Here is a 12,500-nt window from a genome sequence, read left to right as displayed (position 1 = left end):
GTGTTTGATATGATTCTTTGATGTTTTATGCTATTAAAAGTTTCGGTTTTCAATTGCTATTCACACCCTACACAAGTAAGGAGAGAAATCTTTTAAATTAGTTTTTAATTTCAGTATATGTTATTTTTAAATTAACCTTATGCGTTTTATATACTTTTATTCTGCAACTTTAATTTCTTTTGATATACTCTTTACATTCTAGTAAGTTAATGAGAATGTAAGTTAATGATCTCCAGCCTTAAACCTTTTCGCGATGTTTACTCCGTTCGTTTTACCTGAATTGCCTTCAAGAAACAAATCGAAAGCAATTTGTGAAGCTGCCAGCTTGTAGAGACGGCCGAGAAAAATGATTTTAAACAAGAGCTTGGGCAACATTCAACGAATTTTGCTAATTTGGATAATGAAAACAAGGCATAGTCTTATTGGGACACGAAGACAAACTTTTAGATGGAACTGAACAATACAATGAGAACATAAAGTGGATTGCAAACATTCTCAAGGTCATTAATCACGTATTCGCGGAGAACAATATCATAGCTCACAGAAGGGGAAAAACACCCTTAAAAAGTAACATTCATGAATAAGGAAATGGATACTAATATAATAAAGAAAGCCAAAGTCCTGGCCACCCATGAAAAATGTAAGAAAATCTAGATAGAGAAAATATCGGATGAGGCAAAGAACAGAGATTAACAAAGGAGTGAAGAGGAAAATAATATTTGAAGGGTGAGCAAGTGTGATATCGGAACCAAACATTAACCTTGCAGCCAAAAGGAGAGCCGGAAGATTATATAGAAAGAATTTATACAAACAGTTTATTTTCGAAGTTTCTAGAATAAGGGACAATAACCAGATGTAATATGCATCACTGAATCCAAACTGGATCCCTTCTCAGACTATGTAACATTAGGACTCAGAGCCTGTAATATTTGGAAAAAGATCGGGTAAATGGAAATGGAGGAGCAATATCAATAAGGAAAGGAATTATTACAAAGGAATTAGAAATTAAGGGAACCCATTGTGGAAATGAAAGCAATTCAGTTAGAAGTAAATTGGGTAAACATACTAAAAACTACAGTGTACTTGCGGCGACAAACAAAACCCTCAAAATTGCAGACCGGTTTCGTAAACTAGCGTAGTATGTAAGCTATGTAAAGGATAATTAGGAAACAGTGGGTTGAAGTACTTGAAAAATCACGAAATGATAACAAATAAACAAAGTTTTAGAGAAGGAAGGTCATGTGTACCAAATCTACCTCTGTCTTTATGGCAGAGCATATCAAATATTAGAAGGAGTTGGCAAGTAGATTTTTGTGTACTTAAACTTTACATAGAAGACTAGTATGGAAATAAGAACATGTAGCCGGCATAGCAGACAGTTAAGAGCACCTCCCGTCCCAGTCGGACTCTCATCTCTAAAGAACTGGCAATCCACGCTGTCAGCGATGGATTCACGGTTCTGGACACCCCGCGAGATGGTCATCCACCCAAGATTGAATCCCCTCATCGACGTCGCCTACGTTGTTGGAGCCATTGGGTTGCGACCTGCATCCCGAGTTTCCTCATACTCACGAGAAAATTCTATGTTTAAGAGGTTACTTTCATGCCAAGACTTGCAAGTTGATTCCATGCTAAGAATGTTACCTCCATGCCAAGGCCTGCGAGCTACATCACCGGCTAATGCGGATTTACTCCCTATCAACCAGCCAACTTTCTTTTGGTTTTGACTCCCTTAGGGTCCCTTTCAGAGCTCAGATGAACCCTGATGGCAGTGCCACGAGGGGGGTCCATAGGCTGGACTGCCTTAACCTCTGAAGAAAAGTTAATTTTCTGTAGGGATAGGATTCACCCAGTGGTGGCTGTCTTACGTGTTCAGTCTGAGTAGCGCTAGGTAACAATTTGGATGCTGGGTGAATTAGGTAGGATGGAGTCTCACCATGAAGAAGAGTAAATACAAGTACAAAGGCAAAACACCGGATAAACCCTACCAAAACAGACCAAAACAACCCCCACAGTCAAGGGCCAAGCATCTAAAAGCACAAATAATGCTTCCACCTCCAAACCAGCCAACCAGGTGAACCAAGGGGCTTCCACTTGTGAAGAGCCCCTTACCTCACCACCAAGTCCCTTATCAAGAGAAGATTCCCTCAAAGGACACTTCCTAGTTTCGCCCTCCAAAGACTTCTCCACCATCTTTGAAGCCTTCTAAGGGTGAGACCAGACAGATCTTGTTCTCCTACCTTAGGGAGCCACCAGAAAATCTCCGCATCAGTACTGGTACCTTCTCACTAAGGCAATATTGCCCTGAACCTCTTAGATGTACGGTAATTAGAGGAAAGCATTCGACATGGCGACGAATAACCAGCGGAGTATTATGTTTACGATTATGTTTACTATTTTCGTCAATGATTTAGGGAAAGCATAAGCCTAGGTAGTTGTCTGAATATGTTTGCAGACGATGCGAAAATGTAATAAAGGATAATAGACGACTTCTCATGCTAATGCTAATATATGAAACATGGAGTTCATCACCAACAAATGCCACGTAGTCAGGCTCGGAGAAAGTAAAAATCGTCAACTATATAAGTATGAATTAGGAGACGCAATATTAAACACAGCTGACAGGGGACATGACCTTGAGGTAATCATCGACAGGATCCTAAGCCCAAATGATCATAAATATGAAAAAGCCCATAAAATACTTGGACAGATTGACAAAATGAAGAGGGCATTCGTGTACGTGTACGAAAATATGGTAAAGATCAATATAGCCAACATAAAGACAGTCTAGAATACGGTGTAATGGTATGGAACCCACGCTGTTAGAAGGGGGATATAGGCAAACTGGAAAGAGTTCAGAGAGCAGCCACCACATGTGCACCTACTCCAAGAGATATGAGCTACGATGGTAGACTAAAGAAATTAGGACTTACTACTTTAGAAGAAAGAAGGGAGGGGGGCATAATTATGCGCTTCGTTAAATTTATAATTTTAAACACAAGAAGGGCGAGAGCACAAAGTAAAAAGTGAAAGCATAAAGGGATGAGAAAGACGTCTAAATAATTAATTTCCCTAACGAAAATATTGAAGCAGTTATCGACGAACTGTTGTATGTGCCCAAAATGTGCATCAATTTAAAAAAAGATATACGATGATTTGAATATAGCAGACGGGACCATCTGAGCTTAGCTCTTCTCCTGTATTTAGACAACTAGGTAAGCACACACACACTGTATCTGTGTGTGCGTTTGTGCGCCATGAACTTTAAGATAAGGGTTATCTTTCGCTCAGTATACTGCGACGGTTTGAAGAGGAAAGGTGAGTTTCGGGCAGCAGCGTCTTGAACACTGAAGAAAACGTAAATGCAGAGATTAAAGGCAGTGGCCGATGAAAAGTGAAAGAGGAGGCAGGTAGGCGTAGTTGGTTCATGAATAATAATGTGATATTCATGTTAACTAAGAGGTGAACGTCGTAATGCTATGTAAAGTATACATCGTTAAGTACTTTTAAACGAATAATACTGGTTATTTGACAAGATAATACAGGATATATTGCAATTATCATTATCAGCATTAGGTTTACTCTCAAATTTTATTTTGGGGGATTCCTTACCCTTAAAACACGCATATATTATAGGCCATGGGGAGAAGAATTGGCTGTAACTTTTAGGGTCTTACTGATAAATGCTGATAAGATATAAGGTTAATTCTGCTTTGTTTTCCCTTATCGTGTTTGTTCATTCAGACATGGAGATAGCAAGAGATAAACTCATTACACACACACACACACAAAAGCATAAAAATTCACGCATTACCCGCACACATACAAACGCACGCACGCACGCGCGCACGCACACACGCACGCACACACACACACACACACACACACGCAGACACACACACACACACACACACACACACACACACACACACACACACACACACACACACACACACACGCACGCACGCACGCACACATATTACATTCTGAAAACGCCATTTATCTTATCAAGGAACCTGATGTTGTAAGACCTTTGATATCGTGAAAGCGAAGGGGGGGGGGGGGGAGTCGAGATCGGGTGAGCTAAGGTCTAATTCTGCGCAGTTTGAAAATAAGGCCTATGACGTCACATGAGTTAGGCTGTGAGAATGATAGGATGGAGAAAGGATGATGATAGAAAATGGCGGCCAACTGAGCGGGAACTAAAGTACTTTCTAAACGCGGGTTTATTCCGACGATTTGTAAATTTGGATTGGTTTTAAAGGCGATGATTTTCAAAAACTGCATATTTTTTTTGGCGCCGATTTTATATTTCTCATGCTGCAACTTAATTCTGTTACAATAAAGAGGTCCGAAGAGCAGAGAAACCTTGAGAGGAATTATATTACTTTACTGATATTATTCTAATCTGTCATTCTATCTATCCTGTGTAGGCTCGCCGTTTATATAAAAATCGGCTTTTCAATAAACCAACTTCTGGAAGCCGGAAATTGTTACAAAACTCTATGTCGGCGTCCACATAAAATTGGGCCAATACTATTTTCATAGGTGGAAGTCGGTGGCCATCTTGAAATACGACCGCCATCTTGAATTTCCAAACGGCCAGTGGGGCAGATCTGAAGAGTTACCCATGAAGAAAAATCCTGCCAACTTTTGTGCTTGTATCATATCTGAATTGTATTTTTTTTCTACTTATCTACTCTGCTACGGCTACCGTGGAGTTTTCAGACCACAGCGGCAATCTCACTAGAATGCAAGGCGTGTCATAACAGAGAGGTGCCAGGATTGATGGGGTGGGTGAGGGAGAAGGCAGGGAGTGACAGGGGGGAGGGAGAAGGCAGGGAGTGACAGGGGGGAGGGAGAAGGCAGGGAGTGACAGGGGGGAGGGAGAAGGCAGGGAGTGACAGGGGGGAGGGAGAAGGCAGGGAATGACAAGGGGAGGGAGAAGGCAGGGAGTGACAGGGGGGAGGGAGAAGGCAGGGAGTGACAGGGGGGAGGGAGAAGGCAGGGAGTGACAGGGGGGAGGGAGAAGGCAGGGAGTGACAGGGGGGAGGGAGAAGGCAGGGAGTGACAGGGGGGAGGGAGAAGGCAGGGAGTGACAGGGGGGAGGGAGAAGGCAGGGAGTGACAGGGGGGAGGGAGAAGGCAGGGAGTGACAGGGGGGAGGGAGAAGGCAGGGAGTGACAGGGGGGAGGGAGAAGGCAGGGAGTGACAGGGGGGAGGGAGAAGGCAGGGAATGACAAGGGGAGGGAGAAGGCAGGGAGTGACAGGGGGGAGGGAGAAGGCAGGGAGTGACAGGGGGGAGGGAGAAGGCAGGGAGTGACAGGGGGGAGGGAGAAGGCAGGGAGTGACAGGGGGGAGGGAGAAGGCAGGGAGTGACAGGGGGGAGGGAGAAGGCAGTGAGTGACAGGGGGAGGGAGAAGGCAGGGAGTGACAGGGGGGAGGGAGAAGGCAGGGAGTGACAGGGGGGAGGGAGAAGGCAGGGAGTGACAGGGGGGAGGGAGAAGGCAGGGAGTGACAGGGGGGAGGGAGAAGGCAGGGAGTGACAGGGGGGAGGGAGAAGGCAGGGAATGACAAGGGGAGGGAGAAGGCAGGGAGTGACAGGGGGGAGGGAGAAGGCAGGGAATGACAAGGGGAGGGAGAAGGCAGGGAGTGACAGGGGGGAGGGAGAAGGCAGGGAATGACAAGGGGAGGGAGAAGGCAGGGAGTGACAGGGGGAGGGAGAAGGCAGTGAGTGACAGGGGGGGAGGGAGAAGGCAGTGAGTGACAGGGGGGAGGGAGAAGGCAGGGAGTGACAGGGGGGAAGGGAGAAGGCAGGGAGTGACAGGGGGGAGGCAGAAGGCAGGGAGTGACAGGGGGGAGGGAGAAGGCAGGGAGTGACAGGGGGGAGGGAGAAGGCAGGGAGTGATAGGGGGGAGGGAGAAGGCAGTGAGTGACACGGGGAGGGAGAAGGCAGGTAGTGACAGGGGGGAGGAAGAAGGCAGGGAGTGACAGGGGGGAGGGAGAAGGCAGGGAGTGACAGGGGGAGGGAGAAGGCAGGGAGTGACAGGGGGGAGGGAGAAGGCAGGGAGTGACAGGGAGAGAGAGAAGGCAGTGAGTGACAGGGGGAAGGAGAAGGCAGTGAGTGACAGGGGGAAGGGAGAAGGCAGGGAGTGACAGGGGGGAGGCAGAAGGCAGGGAATGACAAGGGGAGGGAGAAGGCAGGGAGTGACAGGGGGGAGGGAGAAGGCAGGGAATGACAAGGGGAGGGAGAAGGCAGGGAGTGACAGGGGGGAGGGAGAAGGCAGGGAATGACAAGGGGAGGGAGAAGGCAGGGAGTGACAGGGGGGAGGGAGAAGGCAGGGAGTGACAGGGGGGGAGGGAGAAGGCAGTGAGTGACATGGGGAGGGAGAAGGCAGGTAGTGACAGGGGGGAGGGAGAAGGCAGGGAGTGACAGGGGGGAGGGAGAAGGCAGTGAGTGACAGGGGGAGGGAGAAGGCAGGGAATGACAAGGGGAGGGAGAAGGCAGGGAGTGACAGGGGGGAGGGAGAAGGCAGGGAATGACAAGGGGAGGGAGAAGGCAGGGAGTGACAGGGGGGAGGGAGAAGGCAGTGAGTGACAGGGGGGGAGGGAGAAGGCAGTGAGTGACATGGGGAGGGAGAAGGCAGTGAATGACAAGGGGAGGGAGAAGGCAGGGAGTGACAGGGGGGAGGGAGAAGGCAGTGAGTGACAGGGGGAGGGAGAAGGCAGGGAGTGACAGGGGGGAGGGAGAATGCAGGGAGTGACAGGGAGAGAGAGAAGGGAGTGAGTGACAGGGGGAAGGAGAAGGCAGTGAGTGACAGGGGGAAGGGAGAGGGCAGGGAGTGACAGGGGGGAGGGAGGGGGGAAGGAGTGACAGAGGGGGGAGGGAGGGCAGGGAGTGACGGGAGGGGGGGAGAAGGCAGGGAGTGACGGGGGGAGGGAGAAGGCAGGGAGTGACAGGGGGGAGGGAGAAGGCAGTGAGTGACACGGGGAGGGAGAAGGCAGGGAGTGACAGGGGGGAGGGAGAAGGCAGGGAGTGACAGGGGGAGGGAGAAGCAAGGGAGTGACAGGGGGGAGGGAGAAGGCAGGGAGTGACAGGGGGAGGGAGAAGGCAGTGAGTGACAGGGGGAAGGGAGAAGGCAGGGAGTGACAGGGGGGAGGGAGAAGGCAGGGAGTGACAGGGGGAAGGGAGAAGGCAGGGAGTGACAGGGGGGAGGGAGAAGGCAGTGAGTGACAGCGGGAAGGGAGAAGGCAGGGAGTGACAGGGGGGAGGGAGAAGGCAGGGAGTGACAGGGGGGAGGGAGAAGGCAGGGAGTGACAGGGAGAGAGAGAAGGCAGTGAGTGACAGGGGGAAGGGAGAAGGCAGGAAGTGACAGGGGGGAGGGAGAAGGCAGGGAGGGAGAAGGCAGGGAGTGACAGGGGGGAGGGAGAAGGCAGGGAGTGACAGGGGGGAGGGAGAAGGCAGGGAGTGACAGGGGGAGGGAGAAGGCAGTGAATGACACGGGGAGGGAGAAGGCAGGGAGTGACAGGGGGAGGGAGAAGGCAGTGAGTGACAGGGGGAAGGGAGAAGGCAGGGAGTGACAGGGGGAGGGAGAAGGCATTGAGTGACACGGGGAGGGAGAAGGCAGGGAGTGGCAGGGGGAGGGAGAAGGCAGGGAGTGACAGGAGAAGGGAGAAGGCAGGGAGTGACAGGGGGAGGGAGAAGGCAGGGAGTGACAGGAGGGAGGGAGAAGGCAGGGAGTGACAGGGGGGGAGGGAGAAGGCAGGGAGTGACAGGGGGGAGGGAGAAGGCAGGGAGTGACAGGGGGGAGGCAGAAGGCAGGGAGTGACAGGGGGGAGGGAGAAGGCAGGGAGTGACAGGAGGGAGGGAGAAGGCAGGGAGTGACAGGGGGAGGGAGAAGGCAGGGAGTGACAGGGGGGAGGGAGAAGGCAGTGAGTGACAGGGGGGAGGGAGAAGGCAGGGAGTGACAGGGGGGAGGGAGAAGGCAGTGAGTGACAGGGGGGAGGGAGAAGGCAGGGAGTGACAGGAGGGAGGGAGAAGGCAGGGAGTGACAGGGGGAGGGAGAAGGCAGGGAGTGACAGGGGGGAGGGAGAAGGCAGGGAGTGACAGGGGGGAGGGAGAAGGCAGGGAGTGATAGGGGGGAGGGAGAAGGCAGTGAGTGACACGGGGAGGGAGAAGGCAGGGAGTGACAGGGGGAGGGAGAAGGCAGGGAGTGACAGGAGAAGGGAGAAGGCAGGGAGTGACAGGGGGGAGGCAGAAGGCAGGGAGTGACAGGGGGGAGGGAGAAGGCAGGGAGTGACAGGGGGAGAGAGAAGGCAGGGAGTGACAGGGGGAAGGGAGAAGGCAGGGAGTGACAGGGGGGAGGGAGAAGGCAGGGAGGGAGAAGGCAGGGAGTGACAGGGGGGAGGGAGAAGGCAGGGAGTGACAGGGGGGAGGGAGAAGGCAGGGAGTGACAGGGGGGAGGGAGAAGGCAGTGAGTGACACGGGGAGGGAGAAGGCAGGGAGTGACAGGGGGAGGGAGAAGGCAGGGAGTGACAGGGGGAGGGAGAAGGCAGTGAGTGACAGGGGGGAGGGAGAAGGCAGGGAGTGACAGGGGGGAGGGAGAAGGCAGTGAGTGACAGGGGGAAGGAGAAGGCAGGGAGTGACAGGGGCGAGGGAGAAGGCAGGGAGTGACACGGGGAGGGAGAAGGCAGGGAGTGACAGGGGGAGGGAGAAGGCAGGGAGTGACAGGAGGGAGGGAGAAGGCAGGGAGTGACAGGGGGAGGGAGAAGGCAGGGAGTGACAGGGGGAGGGAGAAGGCAGGGAGTGACAGGGGGAGGAAGAAGGCAGGGAGTGACATGGGGGAAGGGAGAAGGCAGGGAGTGACAGGGGGAGGGAGAAGGCAGGGAGTGACAGGGGGAGGGAGAAGGCAGGGAGTGACAGGGGGAGGGAGAAGGCAGGGAGGGACAGGGCGGAGGCAGGAGGCAGGGAGTGACCGGGGGGAGGGAGGAGGGAGGGGGTGACACGAGGGGGGGAGTAGGCAGGGAGTGACAGGGGGGAGGGAGAAGGCAGGGAGTGACAGGGGGGAGGGAGAAGGCAGTGAGTGACCGGGGGGAGGGAGAAGGCAGGGAGTGACAGGGGGGAGGGAGAAGGCAGGGAGTGAAAGGGAGAGAGAGAAGGCAGTGAGCGACAGGGGGAAGGGAGAAGGCAGGGAGTGACAGAGGGAGGGAGAAGGCAGGGAGTGACAGGGGGAGGGAGAAGGCAGGGAGTGACAGGGGGGAGGAAGAAGGCAGTGAGTAACAGGGGGAGGAAGAAGGCAGGGAGTGACAGGGGGAGGGAGAAGGGAGGGAGGGACGGGGGGGGGGAGAGGGCGGGGGGGGACAGGGGGGAGGGAGAGGGGGGGGAGGGAGAGGGGGGAGGGAGAAGGCAGGGAGTGACAGGAGGGAGGGAGAAGGCAGGGAGTGGCAGGGGGAGGGAGAAGGCAGGGAGTGACAGGGGGGAGGGAGAAGGCAGGGAGTGACAGGGGGGAGGGAGAAGGCAGGGAGTGACAGGGGGGAGGGAGAAGGCAGGGAGTGACAGGAGGGAGGGAGAAGGCAGGGAGTGACAGGGGGGAGGCAGAAGGCAGGGAGTGACAGGGGGGAGGGAGAAGGCAGGGAGTGACAGGGGGGAGGGAGAAGGCAGGGAGTGATAGGGGGGAGGGAGAAGGCAATGAGTGACACGGGGAGGGAGAAGGCAGGGAGTGACAGGGGGAGGGAGAAGGCAGGGAGTGACAGGAGAAGGGAGAAGGCAGGGAGTGACAGGGGGGAGGCAGAAGGCAGGGAGTGACAGGGGGGAGGGAGAAAGCAGGGAGTGACAGGAGGGAGGGAGAAGGCAGGGAGTGACAGGGGGAGGGAGAAGGCAGTGAGTGACAGGGGGGAGGGAGAAGGCAGGGAGTGACAGGGGGAGGGAGAATGCAGGGAGTGACAGGGGGAGGGAGAAGGCAGTGAGTGACAGGGGGAAGGGAGAAGGCAGGGAGTGACAGGGGGAAGGGAGAAGGCAGGGAGGGACAGGGGGGAGGGAGAAGGCAGGGAGTGACAGGGAGAAGGGAGAAGGCAGTGAGTGACAGGGGGAAGGGAGAAGGCAGGGAGTGACAGGGGGGAGGGAGAAGGCAGGGAGTGACAGGGAGAGAGAGAAGGCAGTGAGCGACACGGGGAAGGGAGAAGGCAGGGAGTGACAGGGGGGAGGGAGAAGGCAGGGAGGGAGAAGGCAGGGAGTGACAGGGGGGAGGGAGAAGGCAGGGAGTGACAGGGGGAAGGGAGAAGGCAGGGAGTGACAGGGGGGAGGGAGAAGGCAGGGAGTGACAGGGGGGAGGGAGAAGGCAGGGAGTGTGAGGGGGGAGGGAGAAGGCAGTGAGTAGCACGGGGAGGGAGAAGGCAGGGAGTGACAGAGGGAAGGAGAAGACAGGGAGTGACAGGGGGGAGGGAGAAGGCAGTGAGTGGCACGGGGAGGGAGAAGGCAGGGAGTGACAGGGGGGAGGGAGAAGGCAGACTAGTGGCGAGCATCCGGGACTTTTGCTGAAAGTGTGATGAGTAGGCCTAGATCTAGGATTTCATGCTGCAAAAGCTATCCTGTTCAGCGTCTCTCGCGCAATTTCAAATGCACAAAAACAAATATCGGATAATCCCGGGTCATTGTTGAAAATGCAGGCCATCAAACTTACCCTGAAAAAAGTCCCAACCTAAGAGCTCTTAGAAGGGAACCAGACTATGCCAAGAAATCAAATTTTCTTTAAGAAAGGAAATGCGAAATTTTAGATATGACTTTGTATAATAAGCAACTTCTTTTCTTTTTAACGAAAGGGCATTCCTCAAGTAGATCTGTGATGTGTGAATTAGTTTGTCAGAATAATTGAGGATTTATATATTATTTTATTCATTCATATATCTATACAGTTTGAATTCCTGGGGACACGACTTAGCAGTCTGCCTTTTAGGTTCCTTGGCAGGTTCCTTCCCCCCCCCCCCCTTTTTATCAGTCTTCGAGCAGCGCCGCCAGGAGCGCCCCCAGGCCCCTACGAGCCTCAACATCTCTGCTCTGGCTTTTCTCGATCCTACACCCTTCCTAGGAAACATTATCTGCCCCCTCATAGCCTTATAGACAGTAGGCTAACAGAAAATCCATTGGTTAAATTTAAAACATACTCCCAAATTACCACATGTTTTTATAAAGTATTTTAGTAGTTAACAGTTATTCTGAAACAGTCGCCACCTGCAGCATCCATATCATATTTATGATGATATTCCCTCCATTCCTCCTTGCAGTTTTCCTTTTGTGTGCTTCTTCCCCCTTTCGCTTTGACCCTTCCTCTTTTCATTTCTCTTTCTCTTTGCTTCCCCCTTTATCTCATCATTCCTTTCCTCTCCGCTTTCTCACTTTCCTTTCCTTTTCTCCCCTTCTCTCCCTGTTCCTTTATTCTGCCTCATTCTCTCTCTTCAACATTCATATTATTTTCAGTTAAATGTTGAAATTTAAGAAATTCTTAATTTCATTTTTATATTTGTTTCTATCTCGCTTATTTTTGTCTCAAAATTATTTCTGTCTTCGATTTTCTTCTCATCTCTCTTTTGACTTTTTTTTTTACTGTTTATTATTATTATTATTATTATTATTATTATTTTCTTTATCCTCCATTTTTATTTATGTCTTTCCTTCTTCCTGTCAGTCCCTTTCTGTATCTTTGTTTCTTTATCTTAGTTTTTTTCTTTCTCCTTTTAAATATTTCTCTTTTCTCTCGTTTCCCCATTCTCCATCTTATCCTTCTTCCCTCGTTTTACTTTTGTCATATTTGCTTTTATCTTCTTTTTCCTTTTCCTCCTTTTCACTTTTCTATTTCTCCAATTTTCCTTTTCTCTCCTTCTTTCTCTCTTCTTCCTTCCCTTCCTTACCCTTTCCCTCTTCTTCTCCCATTCTCCCTCTCCCTGTCTCCGATTTCCATTTCTACCGTTTTTGTCTCTCTTCTTTCCCTCTTCCTCATTTATTCTATTCTTATGTTTCCTTCTCTAACTTTGTCCTTTTTTTCTTTTTCTATCTTTTTTTTTTTCTCTGCCTTTCACTATCTCCCTTTCCACATTTTCCCTTCCCTCATTTTTCCTCTCTCCCTTTACCCTTTCGCCTTTTCCCTGTTCTCTCCTCTTTCCCTTTTCCCCTCTTCTTTGTGCCTTTGTTGTTATAATTACTCTCTGTTTCTCTTTTTGTTTTTTTCTCCTCCTTTTCTCACATTTCCTATTTATCTCCTTTTCCATTTCTTCCCTTTCCCCTTTCTCTCTTTCCCTTTTTATTACATTTACCTTTTTAATTTTTCTATCCCTTTTCTTTTTTCCCATTTACTCTTTCTCTTTTTCCCTACTTCTTCCCTTTTCCATGTATCTCTCTTTCCCTTTCTCCTTTTTTCTTTTTCTCTCCATTTCCCATTCTACCTTTACCACTTTTTTCCATTTTCCTTTTCTCTTCTTTTCATTCTCAACTCAGTTGTTCTTTCTTTT

At 51.2% G+C, this 12,500-nt stretch overlaps 2 protein-coding genes across 4 annotated transcripts in view; one reads left to right on the top strand and one right to left on the bottom strand.

The window, feature by feature from the left end:
• The window catches only part of LOC113821083 (organic cation transporter protein), a 302,263-nt gene that overhangs the window by 249,512 nt on the left and 40,251 nt on the right, over positions 1–12,500 (bottom strand). The gene's annotated exons all lie outside the window — the stretch shown is intronic.
• The window catches only part of LOC113819202 (protein mono-ADP-ribosyltransferase PARP12), a 21,980-nt gene continuing 12,698 nt past the window's right edge, over positions 3,219–12,500 (top strand). Inside the window, exon 1 of one of the 3 annotated variants that reach the window (XM_027371450.2) lies at positions 3,219–3,318. The gene's annotated coding sequence lies outside the window, so the exon portion shown is untranslated. Of the gene's footprint in view, positions 3,411–12,500 lie in introns of all 3 variants that reach the window. The other 2 variants (XM_027371448.2, XM_027371447.2) reach the window with 2 other exon arrangements.

Source organism: Penaeus vannamei, chromosome 39, assembly GCF_042767895.1.
Source record: "Penaeus vannamei isolate JL-2024 chromosome 39, ASM4276789v1, whole genome shotgun sequence".
Taxonomy (NCBI): domain Eukaryota; kingdom Metazoa; phylum Arthropoda; class Malacostraca; order Decapoda; family Penaeidae; genus Penaeus; species Penaeus vannamei.
This window is presented reverse-complemented; position numbering and strand designations above follow the sequence as displayed.